The sequence below is a fragment of the Somniosus microcephalus genome, chromosome 5 (genome assembly GCF_052327205.1).
Source record: "Somniosus microcephalus isolate GS21.2 chromosome 5, FLI_Smic_1.0, whole genome shotgun sequence".
NCBI lineage: Eukaryota > Metazoa > Chordata > Chondrichthyes > Squaliformes > Somniosidae > Somniosus > Somniosus microcephalus.
This window is the reverse complement of record NC_140991.1, coordinates 234,213,148-234,220,643: the sequence shown is the minus strand read 5'-3', so window position 1 is coordinate 234,220,643 and position 7,496 is coordinate 234,213,148.

Sequence of the window (7,496 nt, the reverse complement as noted above, 5' to 3'; positions counted from 1 at the left end):
GTAAACGAATACGATTGGTTGGGATTACGGAAACGTGGCTCAAGGATGGCCAAGACTGGGAACTCAACATCCAGGGGTATTCGATATTCAGGAAAGATAGGCAAAAAGGAAAGGGAGGTGGGGTAGCATTACTGGTTAAAGAAGGGATTAACACAATTGTAATGAAGGATATTAGCTCTGATGTGGTGGAATCTGTATGGGTAGAATTGAGAAATACTAAGGGGAAAAAAATGTTAGTGGGAGTGGTATATAGACCTCCAAACAGTAAGGCGGAGGTTGGGGATGGCATTAAAAGGGAAATTAAAGAAGCGTGCAATAAGGGCACAGCAGTCATCATGGGTGACTTTAATCTACATATAGATTGGGCCAACCAAATTAGTAACAATACTGCGGAGGAGGAATTCCTGGAGTGTTTACGGGATGATTTCCTGGACCAATATGTCGAGGAACCAACCAGAGATCAGGCCATCTTAGACTGGGTATTATGTAACGAGAAAGGATTAATTAGCAATCTTGTTGTACGAGGCCCCTTGGGTCGGAGCGATCATAATATGATCGAATTCTTCATTAAGATGGAGAATGAAGTAGATGACTCAGAGACTAGGGTCCTCAATTTAAATAAAGGAAACTACGATGGTCTGAGGAGCCAGTTGGGTAGGATTGATTGGGACATGGCACTCAAAGGGTTGACGGTGGATAGGCAATGGCAAACATTCAAAGACCGAATGGATGAGCTACAGAATTTGTTCATCCCAGTTTGGCATAAAAATAAAACAAAAAAGGTGACTCAACCATGGCTAACAAGGGAAATTAGGGATAGCATAAGATCCAAGGAGAGGACATATAAATTGGCCAGAAAAAGGAATAATCCTGAGGATTGGGAGCAGTTTAGGATTCAACAAAGGAGGACAAAGGGATTAATTAAGAAAGGGAAAATAGAATATGAGAGTAAGCTTGCAGGGGAACATAAAAACTGACTGTAAAAGCTTTTATAGATATGTGAAGAGAAAAAGATTGGTGAAGTCAAGCGTAGGTCCCTTGCAGTCAGAATCAGGGGAATTTATAATGGGGAACAAAGAAATGGCAGACCAACTAAATACATATTTTGGTTCTGTCTTCACAAAGGAGGACACAAATAACTTCCCAGAGATGCCGGGGAACATAGGGTCTGATGAAAGGGTGGAACTGAAAGAAATCAGTATTTGTAGGGAAATGGTGTTAGGAAAATTGATGGGACTGAAGGCCGATAAATCCCCAGGGCCTGATAATCTACACCCCAGGGTACTTAAAGAAGTGGCCCTAGAAATAGTAGATGCATTGCTGGTCATCTTCCAGAACTCGATAGACTCTGGAACAGTACCCATGGATTGGAGGGTAGCTAATGTTACCCCACTATTCAAAAAAGGTGGTAGAGAAAAAGCGGGGAATTATAGCCTGACATCGGTAGTGGGGAAAATGGTAGAGTTCATTATAAAAGATGTAATAGCAGAGCACTTGGAAAGCAGTGACTGGATCGGACAAAGTCAACATGGATTTACAAAAGGTATATCATGCTTGACTAATCTACTGGAATTTTTTGAGGATGTAACTGGTAAAATAGATAAGGGAGAACCAGTGGATGTGGTGTATTTGGACTTTCAGAAAGCTTTCGATAAGGTCCCGCATAAGAGATTAGCGTGCAAAATTAAGGCACATGGGATTGGGGGCAAGGTATTGACTTGGATAGAGAACTGGTTGGTGGACAGAAAGCAAAGAGTTGGAATAAACGGGTCATTTTCCGAGTGGCAGGCAGTGACTAGTGGGGTACCGCAAGGATCGGTCCTACGACCCCAGCTGTTCACAATATATATTAATGATCTGGACGAGGGAATTGGATGTAATATCTCCAAATTTGCAGATGACACAAAGCTGGGTGGGAGGGTATGCTGTGAGGAGGATGTTGTGAAACTCCAGTACGATTTGGACAGATTGGGTGACTGGGCAGAAACATGGCAAATGCACTATAATGTGGATAAATGTGAGGTTATCCACTTTGGTGGCAAAAACAGGAAGGCAGATTATTATTTGAATGGCAATAGATTGGGAGAAGGGGAAGTGCAGAGAGACCTGGGTGTTCTTGTGCACCAGTCGCTGAAGGTAAGCATGCAGGTGCAGCAGGCGGTTAAGAAGGTAAATGGTATGTTGGCCTTCGTAGCAAGAGGGTTTGAGTACAGGAACAAGGATTTCTTGCTACAGTTGTACAGGGCCTTGGTGAGACTGCACCTTGAGTAGTGTGTGCAGTTTTGGTCGCCATACCGGAGGAAGGACGTTCTTGCCATGGAAGGAGTGCAGCGAAGATTCACCAGGCTGATACCTGGGATGGCAGGAATGACGTATGAGGAGAGATTGTGTCGATTGGGCTTATACTCACTGGAGTTTAGACGATTGAGAGGGGATCTCATCGAAACCTATAAAATTCTGTCAGGCCTGGACAGACTAGATGCAGGAAGGATGTTTCTGATGGCCGGGTAGTCCAGAACCAGGGGTCACAGTCTAAGGATAAGGGGTAAGCCATTTAGGACTGAAATGAGGAGGAATTTCTTCACCCACAGTGGTGAATCTGTGGAATTCTCTGCCATAGAGGGCAATGGAGGCCAGTTCATTAAATATATTCAAGAAAGAGTTGGATGTATTTCTTAAGGCTAAAGGGATCAAGGGATATGGGGAGAAGGCAGGGACAGGGTACTGAATTTGAATGATCAGCCATGATCTCATTGAATGGCGGAGCAGGCGCGAAGGACCGAATGGCCTACTCCTGCTCCTATCTTCTATTTTTCTATGTTTAGCAGTTTACAAATCCCAGCTGAAGCTTGAATCTGAATATTCAAATTGCTGAAGTCACTTTTACAGTAATATTCTCAAACAGTGTGAAGGATTTTCAAAAACTGCAGATTACCACAGATTGATATTATATTAAAGGATAAAATTATTGATATTCATTTGAATTTTCACATTGTGCAGAACTTCCCTCCATTTTCAACATTCAACTGCAGTTACAGTGGGAAAATAAGGAGGTTCTTCGAAGATAATCATTGAGACTACATGCATTTTTTTAAGACTAAACCTCTTATGCCAATATCTCTCTAATAAGTTAAGATTAGAAAAGTTCAAAAATAAGTTATTTTTTTCCCTTACTTGCACAAAGTCAAGGATATTTGTGGGGGAAATTATTTCCATAGCACAGTGACAAACTGATGCGCTATCAATTACTCATAAAAGACAGAGTTAAGAGAGTAACTAAAGGCTTTTATTAACAAAAGAATGAAGGTCTGCCTCGAGTGGTCGACCGGTCCAGAATACAAAGGGGCTGGGGAGCAGTCACCTTTATACTAGGACTTGTGGGAGGAGTCAGCCGAGGCATGTACACAGTGGAATACAAACAGTGGTTTACCACATTCACCCCTTGTTTAAAATTGAGTCCGGCGGGGTGAAGTGTATTAAAAGTTAGTGTATTGGAGTCTCTCCGGAGGTCTTGTCTGCCGCTGTGATCGGCGTGGCGACGGCAGGGGTAGTGGAGCTTCCGGCGTCGAGTCCCGCAGGAGGTTGGAAGGCCCCTAGACTTTAAGGCTAGCAGGGCGGCCTTCCAAACTGTCGCATTTTCTCTTTCCACCTGTCCGTTCCCCTGGGAGTTGTAACTGGTGGTCCTGCTTGTGGCAATACCCCTAGTTAGCAGGTACTGACGGAATTCGTCACTCATAAACGATGAGCCCCGGTCGCTATGGATATAGCTGGGGAAACTGAACAGGGTGAAGAGGTCGTTCAGACATTTAATGACCGTGGCACTGGTCATGCCCAGGCAGGGGATGGCGAACGGGAAACGGGAGTACTCATCAATAATATTGAGGAAGTACACATTGCGGTCGGAGGAGGGGAGAGGCGCTTTAAAATCAACGCTCAGGCGCTCGAAGGGGCGAGTGGCTTTTATCAGGTGGGCCCTGTCTGGTCTATAAAAGTGCGGTTTGCACTGACTTGGCAGTTCCTGGTCATGGTCCTGACCTCCGCAATAGAGTAAGGCAGGTTGCGGGCCTTGATGAAGTGGAAGAACCTGGTGACCCCCGGGTGGCAGAGGTCATTGTGGAGGACCCGCAGTCTATCGATCTGCGCGCTGGCGCAGGTGCCACGTGATAGCGCATCCGGGGGTTCATTGAGCTTCCCGGGCCGGTACAAGATCTCGTAATTGTAGGTGGAAAGTTCGATTCTCCACCTCAAGATCTTGTCATTTTTGATTTTGCCCCTCTGCTTGTTGTTGAACATGAAAGCAACTGAACGCTGGTCAGTGAGCAGGGTAAATCGTTTTCCGGCCAGGTAGTGCCTCCAATGACGCACAGCCTCCACAATCGCCTGGGCCTCCTTCTCAACAGCGGAGTGTCTGGTCTCCGGGCCTTGGAGGGTTCGTGAAAAGGCGGCCACGGGTCTCTCCGCCTGATTGAGGGTAGCGGCCAGGGCAAAGTCGGACGCGTCGCTTTCCACCTGGAAGGGGATGGATTCGTCCACTGCGTGCATAGTGGCTTTGGCAATGTCCTCCTTGATACGGTGGAAGGCTAAGCGGGCCTCTGCCGTCAAGGGAAAAGAGGTGGACTTGATCAGCGGACGGGCCTTGTCCGCATAGTAGGGGACCCACTGGGCGTAATAGGAGAAAAACCCTAGGCACCTCTTCAGGGCCTTGAGGCAGTGGGGCAGTGGGAGTTCCATAAGGGGACGCATCCGGTCGGGGTCGGGGCCGATGACTCCGTGTTCCACAACACAGCCAAGGATGGCGAGGCGGGTTGTGCGGAATATGCACTTCTCCTTGTTATATGTCAGGTTCAGGAGTTGGGCGGTGCGGAGGAATTTTTCGAGGTTTGCGTCATGGTCCTGCAAGTCACAGCCGCAGATGGTCACATTGTCCAGATATGGGAAAGTGGCCTGCAACGCATTTTGATCTACCATCCGGTCCATCTCCCTTTGGAAGACGGAGACCCCGTTGGTGACGCCAAAGGGAACCCTAAGGAAGTGATAGAGGCGGCCGTTTGCCTCAAAGGCAGTATACTGGCGGTCCTCAGGGCGGATAGGGAGCTGGTGGTACGCTGATTTCAGGTCAATGGTCGAGAAGACGCGGTACTGCGCGATCTGGTTGACCATATCAGCTATGCGGGGGAGTGGGTAGGCGTCCAGCAGGGTGTAGCGATTTATTGTCTGGCTGTAGTCGATGACCAGGCGCTGCTTCTCGCCGGTCTTAACGACCACAACCTGGGCTCGCCAGGGGCTGGTGCTGCCCTCAATAATCCCTTCCTTCAGGAGCCACTCCACTTCGGTTTTAATGAAAACCCTGTCCCCGGCACTGTATCGCCTGCTCTTTGTGGCGATGGGCTTACAGTCGGGGGTGAGGTTAGCAAACAGTGGGGGGGGGGGGGGGGTGACTCTGAGTGTGGAGAGGTTGCACCTGGTGCGCGGTGGGCAATTTGGAAGCTGCTGGCTGCGGACTGTGAGTGGGGGTAGGGGTCCACCGTACGCCATCGTAACACTTTTAAGGTGGCACTGAAAATCTAACCCCAGCAGGACGGCAGCGCAGAGGTCGGGCAGGACCAGAAGTTTAAAATGATCGTACACAGTCCCGTCTACTACGAGTGTCACCACGCAGTAGCCGCCGATGTCCGCCGACTGGGACTCGGAGGCCATAGAAATCCGCTGGTGCGCAGGCAGGACTGGGAGTGAGCAGCGCCGCACCGTGTCAGGGTGGATGAAGCTCTCCGTGCTCCCAGAGTCAAAAAGGCAGATTGTATCGTGACCATTTACCTTAATGTCCATTGTGGAACTGGCCAGCTGGTGCGGTCTCGCTTGGTCCAGTGTAACGGATGCCAGCGTAGGGGTCGGTGTGTCGCTGCGGGTATCAGATGAGGCGGTGTTGGGGGCCTGCTGCGTTCTGGCTGTCGTCCAAGATGGCGGCGTCCATGATCCCCATGTGGCTGGAGGCGTCCAAAATGGCTGCTGTACCGGTGGTTCGCACATGGCCGGGGAGGCCCAAGATGGCGGCCCGCATGGCCCACACGCGGCGCTGCTGGGGTTCGGGGTGGCTTTGGCCCTGCAGACGCTAGCGTAGTGTCCCTTCTTCCCGCAGCCCGAGCAGATCGCGTTTTTCGCCGGGCAGCGCGCTCTGGGGTGTTTTGCCTGGCCACAGAAGTAGCATTTCTGGCCTTGGGGCACTGCTGTCTGGCCTTGGGACACTGCTGCGGTAGTTGGGCCGTTGCTGGGGTGGCACGGCGCTATGAGGCGGTCCTACCGTGTCCCAGGCTGTCATTCCCTGCGGCGTCCACGGTGCAGAGGAGTAGGCATCCATGCCCCGGTAGGCTGCATCCAATGATAGTGTGAGTTCAGAGGCCTTGTTGAGGTCGAGGTCACTCTGCTCCAGCAGTCGCTGTCGGGTGCAATTGGATCTGTGGCCCGCTACAAAAGCGTCCCGGATAAGTTCCTCTGTGTACACGGCAGCCTTTACATCCTTACAACCACAGGCCCAGCCAAGCACAGACAGCGCCTGAAGGTATTCCACGGTCGATTCCCCAGGTTGTTGTTTACGACTCCCCAGAAGGTGCCTGGCGTACACTTCGTTCACTGGGCGCGTGTACTGGTCCTTGAGGAGCTTGATAGCGTCCGCGTACGAGGTCGCGTCTTGGATGACCCGAGTACACTCGGTGGTTCACTTTGGAGGTCAGGACATCCAGTTTGTCCTCGTCCGATTTGATTGCTGCGGAGGCGGTCAGGAATTTTTCGAAACACTTAAGCCAGTGAGTAAACTTGGTGGATGAGTCCGCCTCCCGATGATCTAAGTCCAGGCATACTGGTGTGAGGATCTTCTCCATTATAAAAATTTTGTTAATAAAATTGATGCGCTATCAATTACTCATAAAAGACTGAGAGTTAAGAGAGTAACTAAAGGCTTTTATTAACAAAAGAATGAAGGTCTGCCTCGAGTGGTTGACCGGTCCAGAATACAAAGGGGCTGGGGAGCAGTCACCTTTATACTAGGACTTGTGGGAGGAGTCAGCCGAGGCATGTCCAGGCATGTACACAGTGGAATACAAACAGTGGTTTACCACACAAATATAACAGTAATTCTATTGTGTATTGTCTGTGCACTACTTGCAGCCGATGAAATATCCTCACTACAAACAAATGCAGCCACGATCTGCTCATTTATCTCTATGTCAAGATGGCTGATCCAAAAGTGCTCCAGCAATTTTTATTGCTTTTCAAATAAAAAATATATCATACATGTTTTGTGTTATTAGTGACAGAGTCATTTTATCACCAAATGTGAAATAAAGGTAAAATATGAAAGACAAAAAATATAGAAATTCTCATTATGGACAAGCAAAAAGAGAAAAAAAAGTTCAGTTAAATAGTGATGGACATGAGTCTGACTCAGTACACCAGAGTAAACACTAATAAATTACTTTTTTGTAAGATTGTAAATGTAAAAT